At 40.5% G+C, this 22,705-nt stretch overlaps 1 long non-coding RNA gene across 3 annotated transcripts in view; it reads right to left on the bottom strand.

Moving 5' to 3' along the window:
• The window catches only part of LOC111094756, a 222,287-nt gene that overhangs the window by 110,757 nt on the left and 88,825 nt on the right, over nucleotides 1-22,705 (bottom strand). For all 3 annotated transcript variants that reach the window (XR_005386096.1, XR_005386095.1, XR_005386097.1), the window contains one exon: nucleotides 9,483-9,633. This is a non-coding gene — a long non-coding RNA (uncharacterized LOC111094756). The remainder of the gene's footprint in view (nucleotides 1-9,482; nucleotides 9,634-22,705) is intronic.

Here is a 22,705-nt window from a genome sequence, read left to right as displayed (position 1 = left end):
TGTTAAAGTTATGTCCCTCCTTTCTTACTATTCAAAGCTGACTGCTGTGAATAGCTGGGAGGAAGAGATGTTTTGTGCTGGGATAACACTACCTACTTCTCCGTGAAAATCTTGAGGGAGGGACCTCTGGGTGGCTCAGCAGTTGAGCATCTGCCTTCGGCCCAGGGCGTGATCCTGGAGACCCGGGATTGAGTCCCACATTGGGCTCCCTGCATGGAGCCTGCTCCTCCTTCTGCCTGTGTCTCTGACTCTCTCTCTGTGTCTCTCATGAATAAATAAATAAAATCTTTAAAAAAAAATCTTGAGGGAATATGATGGACAGTTTTATTCCCAGATGCTCCATTATTTTCTGACTGCACCAAAATCATGGTGCGCCACAATCTACAAAGTACATCAAACAGATGCTGACACCTGCTGCAGCTCTTTGCAAGCTGCTGGACTCGAGAAGGAATTTCAGTATCTCATGCTGGCAATCAATATGCTGTGAGATTTCTGATGGTTCAATTCTCTCACAGAAAAAAAAAATCACATATAGGATTTAATTGGCTGTGATCTGATTATATTTACATGACCTAGGAATGAAAAGATATGTCTTTTCTCTAGATTAGTAAAAAAAATAAATAAAAAAATTAAAAAAGTCTAATTTTCCAAGAAACATTTCCTCTTGAAATACATGGGTGCTTTTCTCTAAATAATAACATCATCTTCTAGGACTCTACTTTTAATTTATTGAAGGCCTACTTTATTATTTCTAATAAAAGAAAATAAAGTATAAAACATACATAAACAAATGTCCATGTATATGTCACCTAGAATTAATAACAGGGGTGCTTTATTATTTCTAATAAAACAGGGTATAAAACATATTTAAACAAATGTCCCTGTATATGTCACCCAGAATTAACAATAGGAGTCACTTGTTTCAGCTCATTTGAAAAGAGCATGAAACATTTCACATAAAGATGAAGTCACCCATGACAACATCCTGTCCTGTCACTTGTACTCTTTCTCCTTGTAACTACCACCAAGAATCTGATGCATAGGGGCATCTGGGTGGCTCAGTGGGTTAAGCATCTGACCTTGACTCAGGTCATGATCCTGGGTCCTTGGATTGAACCCTGCGTTGGGCTCCCTGCTCAGCAGGGGCCTGCTTCTCACTCTTTCCATCCCCCAGTTGTGCTCCTTCTCTCTCAACTAAATAGATAAAAATAAAATAAAAAAGAAAGAAGAAAGAAGAAAGAAAGAAAAGATGAAAGAAAGAAAGAAAGAAAGAAAGAAAGAAAGAAAGAAAGAAAAGAAAAGAATAGAATGTAATGCGTAGCCAGACTCTTCTAAAGAAAGTTCTCAGACATAAGTGTCTCATAAAGAGTACAGTGATCCATGCATCTTCAGTGACCATGAATGGTACATAGTTAATCTTCTCCCTACAACTTGGTTTTTATTTTGCTCTTAATTGATAGCTTTTCACATGTATAGTGAATTACTTTTATTTTATTTTATTTTATTTATTTTATTTTATTTTATTTTATTTTCATGAGAGATACAGAGAGAAAGAGACAGAGAGAGGCAGAGACACAGGAGGAGGGAGAAGCAGGCTCCATGCACCCAGAGCCCGACGTGGGATTCGATCCCGGGCCTCCAGGATTGCGCCCTGGGCCAAAGGCAGGTGCCAAACCGCTGAGCCACCCAGGGATCCCCGTGAATTACTTTTAAATGTTACATTTATTGTATCACATATTATGGATCTGTTCCCCACTTACTATCATCTACTGATAGATGTATGAGTTTTTCCTACCAAAAAATGAGAAACTAAGCAATGAACTTCCTTGTACAAATCTTTTTGAGCTCACTTAAATATTCTAATTTTTGCCAAAAAATAGTGACGCATTTGTATTTGATTTTTTACATGTGTGTATCCAATTGCTTTTTGCCATTTACCTTTGACATTTTATCTATTTACTCTTATCTTTGGCATTTTTTTTTAAAGGCTTTATTTATTTATTCATGAGAGACAGAGAAAGAGAGCCAGAGACACAAGCAGAGGGAGAAACTGGATCCCTGAATGGAGCCTGATACGGGACTCAATCTTGGACCCCAGCATCACGCACCGAGCCAAAGGTAGATGCTCAACCGCTGAGCCACCCAGGTGTTCCATCCTTTGGCATTTTAAAAATCAGTTTAGTTATTTTGTTGCCATATTATCTGGTCTACCCAAAATCAGGACTGTGGTATGTTCTCATGCATTTTTAGGTAGGCTCTTACCAGACATAACCACCTTATGAATACACCTATTCATTTTCCATGTTGTTCTGTCATTACCTTTTTATCTATCTTTCAAACAAAAAGTAAAACAGATTAACAATATTTACTATTACTCGATCACTGTTAAGAACTCATATATCAAAAGTGGCCTAGAACAAAATGTTCCTACTGGTGAGAAGGAAGATGTTTAAAGGGTCCCAGTGTCATAAATTCATCGCTCTGCTGTTTACTCCAATACTTTCTGCAAAAGTTCTGGTACTGGCACAAAATAGACACATGTGTGTCTAATATGTGTTGAGTTGTACGCATATTTTATTTTATTTTGTATGTATATTTTATATACAACTCCCATCCTGTCATCTTCACAGGTAACTGCTACGTCTTCTAATGGTAACAGTGATGATCATCTACATGAAAATTTTCCAATGTTCCCCATAACAATCAGAGATAGCATAATTTCTTGAAAACTAAACACCATGGAAGCATTTACATACATCACCCTACTTTAGTATCACCCCATTATGATCAGAGGAATTATTTCCTTCACATCACAGAAGAGGGAAATGAGACTCTATGAGATTATACATGTTACCCCTAGTCACTCATCCAGCCAGTGACTTGATGACAATGAGCCAAGGAACACAGACAGCCCTAGACCTGAGCTATCCATGTCTATGTCTTGGACACAGCAAGGACACAGGGAGACTTATAAGCCAATGCAAAACGTGCTTAACGAGGATCACAAAATTCTAATTAGGAAGGCGCGTTTTCTTGTCTCATGTGGGTAAGAAATTTAAAACAAGGGATTGAGGGACACCCAGGTAGCTCAGCTGGTTGAGTATTCGACTCTTGGTTTCGGCTCAGGTCATGGGATTGAGCCCTGAGTCAGGCTCTGCACTCAGCAGGGAGTCTGTCTCTCTCCCTCTCCCTGTACCCCCCAATCACACACCCTCTTTCTCTCTGAAATAAATAAATCTTTTAAAAAACACAAATGAAAAAAATACAAATGATTAAGAATGATTAAAAACACAAGTTTCAACATTATATATACAAATGAGAAGATCATTTATGAATTCTTATTCTAGGAGAATTTGCAAATCTTCAAAGGCCAAATATATTTAGTTAGCATCTTGACTCTGGTGTTTAATGCAAAAAAAATTATTTCCACAAGCGCTTAGGTCATTTTGTAAATTGAGTGTGTGGTTAATGGAGAGTGAATTCCCTAAATGAGGGTTTTCCTGACTTGCATGATGATAAGAAACAATTGGAGAACTTGTTAAAAGTACTGAGTCTTAGTGTCAAACCTGGGCACAGTGTAGCCAAGTACCTAAGGCGTGAACTCCTACCCAGCCATGCTCTGAGTATCAGTCACCAGACAGTGTTAATTCAGGACAAGCAGGAAAAGAAACAACACACACAACATTGTCAGATTCATCTGTGGTCCCTAAATTAGTTTTCACCAAAAATACAAAAAGAAGATGGATTTGTCAACTCAAATACAAATTTGTTGCATTTGTAATCTGGCAAATTTCCAAAGACCAGATATATTAATTTTGTAACTAGAATTTAGCGCTTAATAGGAAAAAAAAATCTCTCCAGACATATAGGCTGTTCTGATAAATTTCATCTATCCGTCCATATCCTGGATTGAAGTATGCAAACAAAAAAGTAATTATGTGATACCTTTCTAAGCTTGAGAATGATAAAAAAAAATTGTGACTGCCCAGCATTAACATTTATGAAAACTTGCTTTTGTACAGACAAGCAAAGTCATCTTTATTCTGCAAACCCAGTGCCATTTGACTACAGAAAAACTGTCAGGGTAGAAGGTGTTCAACGTGCCCCAGGCTGACCATATCAACGTTTTAAAGTAGTCTGGATACTAGTCTATATTCTAAATCAGGTCTCTAAAAGGAGCACAAATTTTTCTGTCTCCACATCTGATCCTTCACACCAACTAGATATAGTTTACAAACAGATTTCTCAGTTTGCAGGTTCCAAGCCACTTTTATGAAATACCCTCCCTCCAATAAACTGCTTGTTCACTGTTTTGTGCTTTCCAAATATTGGGAAACTTATGAACAATCTCACCAGGAACCATTTATTCAGGACACAGTAGCTCATCTAGTTTAGATGAATTGATTATGTTACTGATACATGCATTTAGCAAACAAAATATGCTGTACTCACACATGCCAGGTGATTATAAAGGCGTATGTGTGTATGGGGAAGGCAGTGCTTGAGAGGGCGGACTTTCGGCTTTTTTTACATTAGCACAACGTCCTTACACATCTGTCTTCTCACACTGCAGGAGAAGCAAATAATTTCATCCAGGATAGTGACCATCATGCTACACAGCATGCCTACCTCCTTTGTGCAGCTTGGTCCTAAGTGACTGACGAGCTGCTCTCTGGGTCGACATAAAGGTCAAGAACAACAGTAACAATAAACATGTACCCTCCAGAAAAATTCCAAACAAATACACAAACCACTAAAAAATACTGCCTTAAGACTTCATATATTAAAAACAAACAAGCTGACCTCAGGCAGGAATGGCCAGAGAAGCACCAAAAAGAAATTCTGTTGAAAGAAACCTTTAGTTCTGAAATGTTCCAAGGCATCAGCAGCAAACATAAATTCTCCTGGGGGGAGGTGCCCTCCAGGCAAGCCTCATAAAAATTCTACAGTTAGATCCAAATGAAAAAAGAATTATAATAAAAAAATCATAAAATATACAAATTCTACCCACCATGTGGGATACACACTAGAATCAAACAAGAGGATTTAAACCCAAAAGATATCAGACTTTGAGACTGTCAAAGCAGAATATGAAATAAGTATATATTAAATATATTTTTAAAAACAGAAGGAATCAACAAATGTGTAAGGAATGAGATAAAAATGGCCAGGCAGATTTTTGAGAAAATATCTGGTAGAACTTTAAAAATGGAAGGAAAGTAAAACAGATAGTTGAAATTTCAAAAATCAATGGTAGGATTACAGGCAGATTGAGAGAGCTGAAGAGAATACTAGGAATCATAACACGGATGTACAAAAAGCAGCCACCATGGACTGCAGACAGGTAAAGAAGTATGGAAATTAAATAGACTTTTTAGAGTTCGCTGACTGAATGATAATGTCCCACATAAATTCAATGGAACACAAGGAGATTTTTTTTTCTTGGGGTTTGATGAAAAGCACAAATTTTCAGAATTAGAAAGATCAGTCAAGGGGACGCCTGGGTGGCTCAGCGATTGAGTGCTTCCCTTTGGCCCAGGGCGTGATCCTGGAGTCCCAGGATCGAGCTCCACATCGGGCTCCCTGCATGGAGCCTATTTCTCCCTCTGCCTGTGTCTCTGCCTCTGTCTCTCTCTGTGTGTGTGTGTCTCTGATGAATAAATAAATAAAATCTTTAAAAAAGAAAGAAAGAAAGATCAGTCAATCCCAAGCAGGACAATTAAAAAGAAAGCTGAATCCCATACCAGTCAAATTGATACTATCAACGACAAGGACACAGAAAAGTTGAACCTAAAATGCATATACTAGGAAAAACGATTGTTTAAAGTTCTTGTGTCAAGAACTCAAACCAAGCATTTAAGGAAATAAAGTCTAAGAAATAGGTCAACAAAGTACAAGGATGGTAATAATAAAGCATAAACTAATAAAACAGAAGACAAAGAAATAAAAGAGCTAAATGCTGGATCTTTTCCAAAAAAGGTAAGGACGGGGCACCTGGGTGGCTCAGTAGGTTGAGCACCTGCCTTCAGCTCAGGTCATGATCTCAGGGCCATAGGATCAAGCCCTGCATCAGGCTCCCTGCTCAGTGGGGAGTCTACTTCTTTCTCTCCCTCTGCCTTCTCCCCTCTTGCTCTTAAATAACTAAAATCGTTAAAAAGAAAGAAGAAAGAAAAAAAGAAAGAAAGAAAGAAAGAAGAAAGAAAGAAAGAAAGAAAGAAAGAAAGAAAGAAAGAAAGAAAGAAAGAAAGAAAGAAAGAAAGAAAGAAAGAAAGAAAGAAAGAAAGATGAGAATGACAGCCTTCTAGAAATTTGACCTAGCAAGAAGTAAAAATAATAAAGCACACATAACTGACCCTAGAAATGAACCAGGCAGGTTAACTATATTATACTCAAAATTTCTAGATTTAGATTATACACATTCCTTTATAAACATTAAGACAAACTCAAAAGGAGACTGAAATCCTGAATCATCTGACATACATTCAATAAAAATGGTATAATTATGCTTCAGCACAATGTGTGTGTATGTGTTTCACAATAAAAACCTGAGAATCAGTCGTGGCTGGTGATGCAAGCACAGCACTCTTTCATGCACCCAATGGAGTATCCGTTATCCATATGTAACTATTTAAACTTAAATTAATTAAAACTAAATAAAATTTAAAACTCAGCTCTTTGGTTTTGGCAGCCATGGTTATGGCACCAAGTACCATACCGCCACATGTGCCTAGTAAAAGATATTTTGGTACAGAGAGGCCAGGTGAGGTTCTGAGGCCAAGGACGAAGTCATGTTAACAGTCAGTGAAATGGTAACCCTTACAATGAGGGTCTTTGAGGTGGTGGGCAAATTTTTCTGCAAAGAACCAGATAATAAATATTTTCAGCTATATTGTGGGCCAAAGGATGTGATAAGAACTCAAATCTGCCGCTGTATTGCAATGCAGCCACAGACTGCTCATCCCCCAGTGGCCATGGCTGCTGGCCAACAAGACTTTATTTACAAAACAGGTGGTGGTGGCCCAGCTTTGGTGCAGAGGCGCTAGTCGGCCAACCCCAGTCACAGGGGAGGGGTGCCGAAAACAACAAACAACAAAAACCTATGGTTTCCCATTTCCTCAGAATGCTGTTTGCAAATAGGAGAAAAGTACCGCCATTGGTTACTATTTATAGTCCTGTGGTACTTTCTGGAACACAACACTCTCGACCAAGAAAATGCCAGACCAGACCAATTTGGTGTTTGTTTGGTTTGGTTTTGCACTGCCATGAAAGTAGTCGTGTCCACTGAGCACCAAGCAAGGCCAGCTCTGATCGGTACCATCTCTTTCCCCCGTAGTATGCCTTGCACACTCTACTGAAGAGCGCAGGATGATTCCATGGATCAAACTGGCTCAAATTACAAGCTACCTGGGGACTGTCCTGTCCCTTTAATACCCACCCCGAGAGGCTGAGGGGCTCTGATTAGTGCTGGGGCTCTGACATGCCTGGCTGGAAATGCCGCAGCAGCTTGTTAAACAGAAGCAGGTGACCTCCACCTTCCTATGCCTTGTGACAAGCCTCCTCAGGTCTCTGACCCCTCTTTCTACATTTGCTCTTTGCTCCAACGAGGAATAAAAGGCATACTCCCTCTTGCCTGTCACAAAGACGCTGTGTGGAAGGCCTTCACTCAGAGCTGGGGCATAAAGACTGAAAAAGCTCCCCAACCTCCTCGAACCAGCCTTGAAGAGATGAATCTAGCAGAAACCTTGGGCCCCTCTAGACACACAAATACACAAGGTTATGTTGCTCTCTTGAACACCTTTACAAACAGCAGGGTATCAGGTACAGGAGCAAAAACACAGCTCACTGCTCAACAAATGTGAAATACAGCATGAACACAAAACAAACAAAGCTCCCCTTTAGTGAGAAAAAGCCTTCTGAAACCACAGTGATTTCATTCATGTCTAGGAGTGGGCTTAGGGCCTGCGTTTCCCTATGAAAACAGTGTGATACCATCTCTCACATAACTCTTGGGCTTGCCTCCACTCCATTTGGCTTCCCAACTGCCCAGGTGAACAAAGGAACACATTTACGTGAAGAAAACCCAGAAGCAACAATGACAATGTCTGGGCTGATGCTGCATTCATAATTTGGGAAACGTGGATTATACTTCTTTGATAACTGGGGGTAATATTTAGTAACCTCTGCTGGGAGCTGGGAGCAGAGCTGGTACTCATTACACAACACTGAGCCCATGAGTAACTCTGCAGCTGACATGAATATGTGGCTGGACCTCAGTGGCCAAAGGTGTGTGTGTCTTAACAACACACGACATCTTCAGAAAGGTCAGAAGTGCCATACACACACAGGAATAAAGTAAATGAGCATTCGTTGAATTTTGCTGTCTCCAAGTCTCTGCATATAATCTCTTTTTCAGTTGTTCAGATGAAGTGATTAAAGCTTACAAAGATTAAAACTGGATCACATAACTAGAAAGGAGGTGACTCATGTCCCTAAGGCTAGACTCTCCTTGACTTATATACCTGTTTTCTTCTATTTCCTATAAAAGTGGGCTTACAATGATCACATCCTTATAGTATCTGCTGAGTTGAGAAATTTTAGGGCTGTAGATTACTTCTATACTAAAAATGCAGCCATGATACATATGTATGTGTGTATCATACATGTGTGTGTATGTGTGTACATGTACATACACATAATTTTTTTGCAAAGACTTCATTCCATATTCCCACATCGGGCTCCCTGCATGGAGCCTGCTTCTCCCTCTGCCTGTGTCTCTGCCTCTCTCTCTCCATGTCTCTCTTGAATAAATAAATAAAATCTTAAAAAAAAAAAGGGGCAGCCCTGGTGGCTCAGCGGTTTAGCGCCACCTTCAGCCCAGGGCCTGATCCTGGGATCCGGGATCGAGTCCCACGTTGGGCTCCCTGCATGGAGCCTGCTTCAGACTGCCTGCGTCTCTGCCTGCGTCTCTGTGTCTCCCATGAATAAATAAATAAAATCTAAAAAATAAAAAGAATGAAATAGAAAGAATTTTTGCATGGAGTACCACAGAAAGAACCTTCCTCCAAAATTGTAATAGGTTGTAGGATCACATTTTAGATTTATTTAGAATAACCAACTTTAGTTGGCAGTATGTGGATATTACTAAGGCCTTTAACATCAAGCATACTAAAGAATGAAGGCAGGGATCCCTGGGTGGCGCAGCGGTTTAGCGCCTGCCTTTGGCCCAGGGCGCGATCCTGGAGTCTCGGGATCGAATCCCACGTCGGGCTCCTGGTGCATGGAGCCTGCTTCTCCCTCTGCCTATGTCTCTGCCTCTCTCTCTCTCTCTCTCTGTGACTATCATAAATAAATAAAAATTAAAAAAAAAAAAGAATGAAGGCAGAGGTCTCATCAGAAAATATATACGTCTGCAAGCTTTGGAACATAAGTTTTTTACCGGAAAACTTAGGAAAAAAACAATAGATTCGTTTCTGAAACAATACCTTCAAGCGTCAGGTGATTAGTGTCGTTTCTAACTTCTCCAGGAATGCTGCACGGGTAACTCGATGGAAAACATGCGTTTTATGTGACCCAGACATCTGACCATGAAGGATCACCTCTGCATCTTCATGAAGAATATCCATTTCCGTGGCACTGTGAGGAAAAGAACAGCAATAATCATAGGGCAACAATGTCTTAGAGAGTTGCCCTGTGGCCAAGCAGTTGTTTTCTCTGCTAGTTGGAACTGACATGAGACACAGAGCTCAATGCAAATGGTCATCGTACACCTATCTCCCCAAGTGCCAGGCTCATAGAAAGGACAAAGTTGCAGCTAAAGTTGATCGATTAGCACAATGCACATAGACTGAACCAACTCTGTAGAGAGTGTATTGTATTTATTCTTATTCTGACTGTACTTCTTGACCATCTCATGCATATACAGAAGTACTGCTAACTCCCTGAAAAATCTGGGCAAGTAGCCAAAGAACATTCCTATCTTGGCACAGAAAGGCGATTGCCTGAGAAAACATCAGAAAAAGCCACCTCCACCACCGACTGTGGGGCGGGCTCTGAAGTGTAAGGGCAAGTTGCAGAAGCAGAGCCAGACAAGGCTGGGCGAGAACAGATGAATGTTTGGACAACGCCACGAGGCCCCTCCCAATCTGGGAATCACCTAATTTAAATTCATCAGGAATAAAGTGGGGCAAGTTCCTCGTGGTCCAGAAATGCCAACCACACGCTTCATATTCCTTTCATTCACATTTGCACATGAGGGCTTTATTTAAGCCTGTCCTAAAAATATAAATTCAAGATAATCACACCGTGTTTTTGCTGTGCACAAGCTGTGTGCAGACATGCATGCATATGCTCATTAGAAAACTATGTCCATCTTACTGTGCTCACCTAATACCTATTTCATAGTCCTAAGTAGAACTTCTGAGATCACAGAGGAGAAATCCCACACCAGGAGGATCCAACGGACAGCTGCTGCTGGGATGCACATGGCCACGGGCAACGACATAAAGGTGCCTGCCAGGCTTCATTTCTCTTTGAAGGAGCAAAAGTGAAGTCAACCTCTCATGACCCAGAAAGAGGATATTTTTCTCTCCATGCCTGTCAATGAATTCACCATGTCGTTCTACTTTTTTTCTGGATTTACAGAAACATGCCTTGCTGGTGGACAAGTTCCTTTTATAAGTTTATACGATCAAATAATACACTCTTTTGGGACAGAAGTGGTTATTGATAAATACGAATTGTGGATGAATTAAACATTTAGATATATATCTAACTTGAATCCTTATGTTTGTTTCCAAATCAAAAGTGTTTAATAGCCCAATGGAGCCAATGATAAGAGCTTGTGAAGCCTGCTGGAAGAGGGGCAATGATTTAGATTCTGGAAGGTTCTGTGCCCAGTCAGTTGTACATTGGTGGTAAGAGGTAACTGAAATAGTTTCTAAGCTTCTACATGTATTACCTCACTCAACAGAGATCCATGCTACATTTGGATCATTCTTATCAATACCATTCATTCTCGTCTGTCCTGGAAGTTAGTGAAGACAGCATTCATCAAATGCATGGCATCATATAATTTTAGCACCAGAAGTGATTTGGTGGATCCTTGTCCCAAGCTTATTTTTTAATTAATTAATTAATTATGAGAGAGAGCGTGTGCGTGCATGAATTGGTGGGGGGAGGGAAAGAGGCAGAGGGAGAAACAGATTCCACACTGAGCTGCAACCCAACACAGTGCTTGATTGCAGGATCCCAGGATCATGACCTGAGTCGAAGGCAGGCACTTAACCCATTGAGACACCCAGGCATCCCTCAAGCTTATTTTTTTTTATGGATGAGAAGGCTATAAAGCCCAGATAAAGGAAATCCTAAGTTTATATTTTTTAATGGTAAAGCGAAAAGTAAGGCACGTGTCTTTGTGTGCCTGATACTTTTTCTGCTAAATATTGGAGCCTCTTTAGCTCATATTTGTTTACATTTTGGTTAAGCTCATGTCTTGAAGAAAAGTTTTTAGTCTAGACTTGTGTTCGTCTTATATTCCCACCTAGGCTTGAAGCAAGTTGGCAGTGAAGTTTATGTGTTACAGATCTGTAAAATACATAGGCCATTTGCAAAGTCAGCATGAAGGTTGCCTTGGTAGCAAAAATAAGCCCAAGATGAGAAGTGACCTCAATTTACTAAGACAAGTAAGTGATTCAGTCATTCTTTTCCACTTAACCAGTGTTGCTGAAGCATGAGACACATGCTCAAGAGCTAAGAGTATTTGAAAGCACAAGCTTAGCTGATCTTTGGGTCCATCTTCCCTCTTCACAAAGTTTCTAAAAATGATGAAGTACTTGCTTTGTTCTGTGTGGAGGAGCACTTCACAGAAACACAACCCACTGGACAGGATTATGCTCCAGAACAGGCTCAAATCCCACTCATTCCTGCACTAACTCCACAGAAGTAGGTATCTATGAAGAAAACATGGAGTAACTCTCTCTACATGTCTACTCAGGTTGTGTGTACAGACCTTTTTGTCTGTCTTCCCAGAAGCTCAGGTCACCCCCACATTAAGGGAAAAGCCACAGACAAAGGATTGACCTGTCAGTGCTTCTTCAAGCTGGGGTGCAAGTTTTCTGTGTTTTTGTTCTGTGCCTATTGCCTCTTTGCATATCTTCCCTCTCCAAATGCCTGGGACAGGAGTTCTCTCTCTCATCTACTAACACCGATTTTCTACAGGTACAAGGTGCCTCTGCTGAAATCGCGTGGCCTGTCACTGCCCATTATACTGACTGTCTTGGTCCACACTGGGCTCTCCGGGCATCCACTCCCACACCCCAGCTCTCTCTCCTGGCACAGGTCATCTTACCCCCACATTGTCTTTTACTGTAAGCAACCTATTCCGTCATGTTGAAAGCATCCCCGGCTCTGTTCTGGTATTCTCTCTGGTTCTCTGTATTCATCCCTTTCCAGAGTCAACCCCTCTCTCCTTCCCTTCCAACCTCCACGACATTAAATCTCACCTATGTACCTGCAGAACCATCCCTCACCAGGCACCCACTCTTACACTCTGGGTGCCTCCAGCCTGTTTGATTATTTCTTTATCAACTGGAGCAGCACTGATGATCTTTATTCAGACTGAAAAATTAATGTCGTTTTTTTTCTTTTTTCCAGCTTTCTGGTTATACCACAATTCTCCTAAGCTGCAAGAAAATCGAATATGTGGCTCTGTTTGACAGTTCTCTTTCTTCTTGTTAGTACAAGTTTGATTCATATCTATTGATCCAAGGCAATATGCAGGATTCTTTGGAAGATCCTTTCAATTTAATTCTTCCTATATTTATCTAAACAGACAACCTTTTCTCCTTGGCCCACATGCTGTTGCTCCACAGCACCCACCCACAAAAGCTTTAAATAGTACAGGCTTGCTTTCTTCCTACATCAGACCTATACCCCTGCCAGCCTTTCAAGTCTTTTTTTTTTTTTACTATTTATTTATTTATTCATGAGAAACACAGAGAGGAGAGAGAGAGAGAGAAGCAGAGACACAGGCAGAGGGAGATGCAGGCTCCATGCAGGGAGCCCGACGTGGGACTCGATCCCGGGACCCCAGGATCACACCCTGGGCTGAAGGTGGGACTAAACCCCTGAGCCACCCAGGCTGCCCCCTTTCAAGTCTTTTAATAATTTTCCCGAATCTCCTTGATGTACCTTCCAGTCCAGTTAGAGCTCTCTTGCTATTACAACACATATCCTTCATTTTTATTACAGGGAAGTTGCTTCATTTGGCATAAATGTTACCCTTTGCTATAAAGTTGATCTTTGCTATAGAGTGACATTCTAACATGTTTATCCCCATAATACCTGCCCATAAAAGCCACTCTTCCCCCAGAATTTATGTAAATATTTCATAGCCCCATGTTAAGTTCTATGATCATAGGGCAGTCCCGCTTGGGTTATAAAGGCTCCCCTGCATCCTTAGGGCACTCTGCACCCTGGTATTTCTCTACCCAATACCCACTCTCTCCCTCTTCCTTATCAGAACCATAATGCTGAGGATGACAGCATGTCTGCTGAAAATGCTCCCCATTCCAGATTCCCTCACAACCAGAGATAGCCAGGGAGAAAGAAGGCAGACTTCCAGGTGTGTGCTTTTGCTCGAGTCTCTTGTTTTTTCCTACTGACACCTTAGCCCTAGGCTTGGAGCTCCAGAAGCCATCGTGCAAGAATTTCTAAGTCAGAGCAGGAAAATCTCCAGGATCTAAGTCCCCAAGTCATTCATCTGCACAGCAGTCCCGGGCCACCTACAACCCAAGTTCTTGTTATGTGAGAAAAATAAATAAATAAAGCCCTACTCCTTCACATGGCTACAGCTTTGCCTTGCTGTATAGTTGGTAGACTATATATTTTGGCATTGGAAAACAGTTGTGCATTGTTACAGATTTATAAAATTATACTTTTTATATATTGTATTCCCCGCCATAAGAACTTATCAAAATCAAAAGTAAAAAGTAGTTAAATAAATATAATCTTCCTAGACTCAACTAAGTATTTTCTTTAGACTCAATTTCAATTTCATCCATCAACTCCAGAGCTTATTTTTCAAGTTGTGTGAGTTCTCCAACATCTAGGAGTTCAGAAACTGATGAATGATTTCCATGAACATTGAGAGCTATCAAATTAAGCATGTCTCTTATAGACTGACTATAGAAATGACAAACTTTGGCCACATTAAAGGGGCTAACTGCCAAATTCACCATTATATGTCATTATCAAACACCAAGGGTTAAATACTCCAGATATTTTTGTCAGTGTAGTTAATCTTATTCATTTCAGCCCACCTTGCATTATGTTCTCCTGTGGCCATGGTTTCGTGCCCTCTCCTGCTCCATCTTAGGGATATCCAGGGAACCATGCTCCCTGGATATCAAATCGGAGCAGGTACCATATTATGTGCAGGTCCAACAGAGCTGCTTGTGGATAAGTTTGCTGTTCCTTCGCTGGGCATTGACATAACCACTTTCCTCTCCTCAATGCAGCTTCCTAAGGAGAATGAGGTAGCGACAGATTTTTAGAAAGGTCTTACTGATGAGGTAAGAGAGAAAAGAAAGAGGCCTGGGGCTCTGTGCTCTTACGTTCAATGGCTTCCTCTCACCAGTCAAGAACTGCTGAGTGTAATAGTGGGAGTGTTGAAACGGATGAAAGACATCCCTATGGGGATTCGAGCCCTGAAATGTAATCCTTTTGTCATCTTTCCAAGGAGAGCTCTTTGACGGTGAGTGTCATCAGTCATCTTTGAATGGAACCTTTAATCTGTGGAGCTCAGCCTGTGGAATCTGCCCTGTTTACTGATCCTCTGTGATAAGGGCCATCAAGAAAGGAGCACTGTTCACACAGAACCTTATGCTGAAGCCTGGCTCCACCACACACCTGTCACCAGGAGTCACTGCCAGGGTGCTACCTGCTGAGCAGTGGTGACAGGCTCAACGGGGGCAGCAGCCCATATCAAGCCTCAGTCAATGGCTTCTCAATCATCCAGCCAACTTCTTGGGCTTGACAGGAGAAAGCAAATAGATGAATGAGGTCACCCATTTAAAGCATCGCATTCACAGACTAGACTCTCAAGTCGACACAAACTCACAAACATACACACACACACCATTCTGGTCTCTGACTGTGAATACCATCAACTTAGGTTGAAACGACACTGAATTATGATAAGCCACAGACCCTATACAATTTAAATATTTCAATTACATCCTAAATATTTATCTTCTTCAAATAATGTTATACTTGATTAAAATTGTCCAGGGTATGGAACCACCAAATACCAAATTTGCAATTGGTGGGTCAACTGGGGAAACATGAATATCAAAATTAGATTAGATATTGCAATTAGTAATTTTATTAGCTGTGAACATGATTTATATATATTTTTTTTTCATGCATTTCTTAGGAAATCCATGCTTAAACATTGACAAATAAAGTGGAATAATGTCTTCAGCTTACTGTGAACTCGTGGGAGAAGGAAGGAAGGAAAGGAGGGAAGAAAGGGGGAAAATATGACAAAATATTAACGAGTGTTAAACATAGGTGGTGTTTATATGGGCGTTCACACTAATCCACCTTTTATTTTCTGTATATTTAACACTCTTATAATAATACTTTGAAATTAAAAATAAATGACTGAGTACAAAAAAAAAATCTCTCCAGGATAACGTCAAAAATGAAGAAAGATATGTGTTGAAATCATCAGGTTCTCTTGGCAAAAGACAAGGGAAAACCTAAAACCCAAGTTATTATTCTCAACTATAAATGTAAAATAAAAACAATAAAAATGTAGAGTTCCGAATTAATCCTAGATTAATTAACTGGGTAGTAATTAATTAGCTATGACTCATTATCCTTCCAAATAATTTAATAGGCACACAATTCCCCAATGCTGCAATGGACTTTAACAAATCTTATGGTGCACAGGTGTGCTATGCATTACAAAGATAAGTTCCAAATAGAAGCAGAGAAATTCCTAGTCTCCTCTCATGAAGAGTTCCCAGTTGGGAACACATGAGCCATAGTTTGCTTTGTTCTTAAAATGTAAACGCTTTCAGTATTCTGGCTTCCCCTTAGATTGAATAAATCTTTCACGTTTTAAAATGTAAAGCATTCAAACTCTGATGAACAAAGGCCCTTTCCTGTTTTCACAATGCATCCTACTTGGTCTCTGCTCATGTCTAAATGTGTCTGAGACTCAGATTTTCACCTTTCACTAAGTGCTTAGGAGACTCATGTCCAGAAGCCATTTTCATAGCAGATATTCAAATATGAAATCACAAAGTTCCTTCCTTATGCACACACCATGTATAAAGTCTCGGTCATTTTTTGGAATTGAGTGTATGTATAAAAGTTAGAAATAAATGTGGGATCTACACACTGAAATAAAAATTAAAATTCTATGCTCTCAGACTCTATTTGCTACACTAGTCCACCCTGTTAGTGAACTCAAATTTAGTTTCTGATGATTCTACTATTCTTCTCCAAATATCTCCTGATAACAGACACAGCTTCTGGGTGGACATCTTTTGTCAATGTTACTGAGAGTCACACCTCCATGTTCATGGAAGACAGGAAAGCGTGGGAGTTTGATACAAGACATTGAGCCTAGCAACTGGATTGCTGAGTTCCTACAGAAAGCAAAATAAAATAAAACTCCTAACTTCAGAAGATGAAACACTAGACTTGACAAGGGTCTCAGCCACTCAGAAGCCTTTCCTTTCAAGAATGTAACATAGCTTGGAGCAGGAAAGAAGAGGGTGAAGGACATGAGAGAGAAAGGAGTGTGATTGTTGTCCTAGCCTCCTCATTCACTATCTTAGAGATCATTCATTTATGGAACACACAAATTCAGAATATACTGTGGGATGTTTTCTCTAGATTCTTTTCAATAATCAATCAATAAGCATCATTTCCAAATTTTCAGGTAAATCTTGAAAACCTTTAGCTGATTTCCCATAGTGCCAATGGTTCCTTAATCTGCTCTTACATTTCCAAATAATTCTCTAAGACAGTTTCCTTTTCCCCAATCTACTATTTTGCCATAAACATAAATTTCCATTTTTTGAAACTCTGTTCCAAAAACTGGCTGCATATGTGCCTCTAATTCATTTTTTCCTGCATGAAATAGCAATTTCAAAATATTAGAAATCTGGGGTACCCGGGTGGCTCAGTGGTTGAGTGTCTGCCTTTGGCTTAGGTCCTGATCCCCCAGTCCTGGGATCGAGTCCTGTATGGGATTCCCTGCTTTTCCCTCTGCCTATGTCTCTGCCTGTCTGTGTCTCCATGAATTAAAAAAACAAAAAAATCTTAAATAAAATAAAAAATAAAATAAAATATTAGAAATCCCATTATTTCTTTCAAAGTGTGCTTTTATAAAATTACATTTAACCTGGGAAATCACAGGAGGAGCCAAGACTTCTAGGAATAAGTATTACAAGGTCTTTTCAAGGCCTCAAATTCAAAGACATATCCTTAATCTGACAAGTATTTAATTTGTTTCCCCCAAATTTTAGTAACAGAATCTCTATGCCCTAAAGTTTCCTATCAAAGACACTGCATTTCCTAGCTTCCCTTGCAAATGGATGTGGCTTTGTGGTTAAGCTCTGGTCAACAAGGAAAAGCAAAGTTTTACTTCCGGATAGTAGCCTTCTGGGGTGCGGGGTGATGACATCCCAGTTGATGCGAAGATTAGGGCTTCAGCAGCCACCTTACCATAAGTATAAGGTACAGTGGGGTTCAGAGCTGGAAGAAACCTGGATCTCATGACTTTGTGAGGCCACATACCATCTCATATGGCCTCCTCCAAACTTTATGTGACTTAAGATGACTTTTATTTTTTCTAGCTACTACTATTTCTGTCACATGATGCAATATGACCCACGAACCTTGGGATTGGACATGGGTCTTCCCAGGATGTTTCTTGGAAAAATCTAGCCCTGTTCTTATGATCTCCCACCCCTATCCCCGCTTGAGGCTCAGAGGTATCCTTCCTCTTGATGCTCCTAGCCTGAAGAGTACAGGACTTTACAGTTTTTCTGTGCTGGGCATAGGAATCTTCTGTGGGATTGTCTAAGGTCCTACATGCTGCCTGCTATCTCCCTTGTGATTTATCAAGGAAGCAGGGTTCCCCTCTGTAAGATTTCCTGAGAAGGGGTGTGGTAAGGTTGCCCAGTAAATTACAGGACTCTCAGTTATGAATTGCAGATAAACAGTGAAAGAAAAGACCCTGGTATATCACATGGCCTTGCAGCTTCCATCAGCTGCAAAAACACAGCAGTTGCTAGAAGGAAAGTGAAGCCGGAAACCGGAAAAATGTAAAAAGAAGACCAATAACTCAACAAACAAGGCATCTGGGGCCTATTGAATGTAAAGGCAAACAATTCAGTGCAGCCTGGTCTGCCTCAAGGACGACCTCTGTATTATAGGTTTAAACACAAGTAAAGGTTCGTGGTGGTGGTGTTGGATCGTTGGCCACATAAATTAAAGTCTCCAGGTTCTATTGAAGGGCAAAGTGATGGACAATGTATTTTATGGGTTTTCTTTTTCCATACAGAAATGGATGAATATGCATTAAAAACCCACATGTCGGGGGTCCCTGGGTGGCTCAGCGGTTTAGTGCCTGTCTTCAGCCCAGGGAATGATCCTCGAGACTTGGGATCGAGTTCCACGTCGGGCTCCCTGAATGGAGCCTGCTTCTCTCTCTGCCTGTGTCTTTATCTCTCTCTCTCTCTCTCTCTCTGTCTCTAATGAATAAATAAATAAAATCTTAAAAAAAAAATACCACATGTCTTAAAAGGCTTCTGTTTTCAATAAAATTCACGCATATAAGAATCCTCATTCTCCTATGAATAAACCAGGATGGCCCAAGACACTTGCTTTCTGTTTGCTTTTTTTAAATTGCAGTATAAAGAGTCTTCCAATGACCTAACTACAAATATACTTTCTTAGGAGCCTCATTTAATTGCAAGAAAAAGAAAAACATGGTATTTGTGTGTATTTACATGTCTCCATGTATACATTGAGGGGATATTTTTCGAGACATCATTTTAAAGACTTAACGCAATTTTATGTGGATGAGAATCCAGTCACTGACCTCAGTGCCCTGGAAAAGAATGTTTTTGAGAAAGAGGAGAGGGGTGCACAAGCGAGCTCTACCTCACACTGTACAATTACTCACATATTCATGTACGGTGACATGCTCTGTCAGCCTGCTGTCCTGAAGAACAGAATCTATCTCATGCTTTTGGAGCCAGTACTAGGTTTCCAGTGTTACCCACACATTTAACCAGCAGCAGACCTAAGCTGCAGACCCTGAACAATTTGGCTCTCAGGCCATAGACAATATCATTTTATTTTCGCTTGCATAGCCTCTGGCACAACAGTTGTTACGTGAACTTTTTACTTTAGGAACCAAAACTCCCATAATTTCATCAACTCTAATTATTTCCTACCTGTTGTATTCTAAACTGAGTAAAATCTCAACACATGTGTATTTGCTGCTGCCAGTGAAACCAAAGCACCGGGGTGTGTAAATGCACACCGTACACAACAGTCAGAAACAGAAATCTGTACAGTCAGGAATGTGAATCAGAATTTCCCCCAAAGCGTCACTGGCATCTAAGGGACACTTTTAAAGCTGATGGCCTCTTGACTGCCCTTGTTTGAATCGAATTAACACAATTTTTCCTTACCCAAAACGAAAGCCAAATTTCAAAAGGAAACTTTGGTTTCCTTTAGTTTAGAATGTAACAAAGAAAGAGGAACATCCCAACAGGACACGGGGACACCTGTGATGACCGACAAAAGCTCCTGCCAAAACTGACATCAATCATACGCTAAATTCTCTACCTGAAATGTTTTCTGGCACAATCTCTCTCCCTAGTATTCATAAAAGTGAATAGTAACACTTTCTGAGATTCTTAAATCTCAGAAACACCTTTTATTGAGTGTGACTTTGCAGGCTTATTCAATAGGGGCTGGTTTATATTACAGACACTTGGGGCCTTGGGTGCTGAAGCCCTATTTGTTGGACCAAATTCTTCTGGTGTGTGTACTGCACTTGTACCTGTGTGAAAAACCCACGTTTATCATTTCACACCAAATCCTTTAGTTCACCTCAGTGTTATATAGTAAATTGCCTGTGTGCTGATGCTTTTGATAAGTTCTGGCAGGGTTTAAAAGTTACACTCTGAAATGATGGCTAACGTCCAAGGTGCATTTCTATAGGATGGCAGAAGGGAGACACCCCCTTTCCCAAAACTGCTCCATTCCTGGGTTCAGAGATTCCACGTGTATTTAACTGAGAGAAAATATATTTGAAAGATTTCTCTAAATGTTTCTATCTCAAACATTACCTGTTTGACTCATTACCTATTCTATTCATGAATTTGTGTAGGAAGAATTCAGGTGATGAGAATTTGGGTAGTGAAGGACAACTTACAGACCATTTCATTCCTATGTAATTAGTACACTTACCACCACATTATGCCAATTTTCCCATTAAACTTGGCACCTGTGGTGATAATGTATCAATCACGGTGGATGTCGGTACGTAACGCTAACGAACAACATGAAGGAGGTAACGTTGCAGCTGTCCTTTCTCAACAAACCGTTCAGCGCTGCTTATCTATATACCATGTCTACATTCAGCTACATACGTATGTCTGTGCCTTTGAAGGACAGGTGTAAATGTCGTGATGGAGAAGTTCTAGTAACCCCCACAAGAGTTCTAATAAGGTCATGAGGGCTGAAATCAGTTCAGAGGATGAAGGGACACGTGAATAGTGGGCCAAGAGCAGTGGGGAAGGAGGCCCTGTGGGGCGAGCTGCCAAGGGGGTCCCACGGAGATGAACAGACAATGCATGGGGCTCAGACCTGGGGCTGGGCTTACTAGAGAGTCAAGTCCACATGGAGCTGCTGACTCACTCACGGCAAACACATAACTTCCCCTGCTGGTTCACACTCGTTTTCAGAGAAGCTGCTGTTCTGCACATATAGTCCCTTTTATAGGGTCTCGACCATTTGGTATCTTGCAATTATTCCAACCACCTCCAGGCTCAATATTCCAGGGATTCTCATTTACACTAATCCCAGGACATGTCAAAGAACATAAATTATGAACGGGACACTGAAATTGAAGGCAGGCAAGAAGCTAAGACAAAACACACAGAGAAGAAAGAGGAGGAAGAAGGTTTTCAGTATGTGAGAGAGAGTGCATGTACTCTCATACTGTGAGGAGAATAAGAAATTGGGCTTAAAACTTAAACGCGGGATCCCTGGGTGGCGCAGCGGTTTGGCGCCTGCCTTTGACTCAGAGCGTGATCCTGGAGACCCGGGATTGAATCCCACGTCGGGCTCCCGGTGCATGGAGCCTGCTTCTCCCTCTGCCTGTGTCTCTGCCTCTCTCTCTCTCTCTCTCTCTCTCTCTGTGACTATCATAAATAAATTTAAAAAAAAAAATTAAAAAAAAAAAAACTTAAACGCAAAGAAAAAAGTGCTCACCATCCAGGGTCTGTAAATCCCACTTGACTTCCTTAGCATATCAAAATTTCCAGATTAAAAAAAACAAAAAACAAATATGCATGTACAAGATTCACATCCCCAAGTCACAGAACTTTCCAGAAATTTCCTTAAGAACCTATTCACACCCTGAAGCGAAAGAACTTTCCAGAAATTTCTTTGGAATCCAGAGAAGAAATAACTCCTAGACCTCAGGAAACAGATGAGAGAGAGAGGCAGAGACACAGGCAGAGAGAAACAGGCTCCACGCAGGGAGCCCGAGGTGGGACTGGATCCCGGGACTCCAGGATCACGTCCTGGGCCGAAAGGAGGCGCCAAACCACTGAGCCACCCTAGAAACAGATTTAAACAAGGCTTAATGGGGAGGAATTCACAGCCTTGCTAAGGTCTGGGAATTTTTTCTGCTCAGGTGAGTTGGGCTCAAATAGTTTTGTCAGCAGTTTTCACTTCACGTGCTTTAGAAACAATGGTTTTTAGAGTGATCATTTTATGGATATGCAAAAATCTGTTCCTGAGCAGTATCAGTCCTTGAAGTCATGCTTATAAAATACTGTTAATTTCTTTTGACAGACTTTGAAGTAACTCCAAAGAAAGACTACTGATGAATAGGTCCAGGTTATAGATGATGTTGGTTTGTGAGCAAGTGCACCTTTGTAGCCCATGGATCCTTTTATCCATGTGGTCCTTTCTGATCATTACCTGGATGACAATAACGATGTTCCAAATGACGAGATTTAGAAAGAACAGTCTATGGGTTAGAAGGGAGAATCCATTCTCAACAGTTTGGAATGAGCTCTTAAGACCAACATGATTTACTTTTAATGCAAGGGCACAAATATTATATCACTGTTAACAGAAACCCAGAAATAGCATTACAAAGGATAAAGAAGTCTACTCCCAAGCCTGCAACACCATAATATTTTTAGTATGGTTTTGATTTGATTTTCTTAAGCATTATTTTACTCACAGATACTATTTTAACATAATGGTAAAGTAAATAAAGTCTTAAATCTATGATTAAAAAAAAGCAAATCCAGAAATATTAGATATGAGGGAGTAGGATATAAAACTACTTAAAAAAGCTACTTCTCTTCAAGTTCAATATAAATCAAGAGTGTAATTACTGTCTCAAAGCAAATGCAATTCTGACTTCATT

This window comes from Canis lupus, chromosome X (assembly GCF_011100685.1).
Source record: "Canis lupus familiaris isolate Mischka breed German Shepherd chromosome X, alternate assembly UU_Cfam_GSD_1.0, whole genome shotgun sequence".
NCBI lineage: Eukaryota > Metazoa > Chordata > Mammalia > Carnivora > Canidae > Canis > Canis lupus.
Note: the sequence above shows the minus strand (reverse complement) of the source record. Positions and strands in the feature narration are given on the sequence as shown.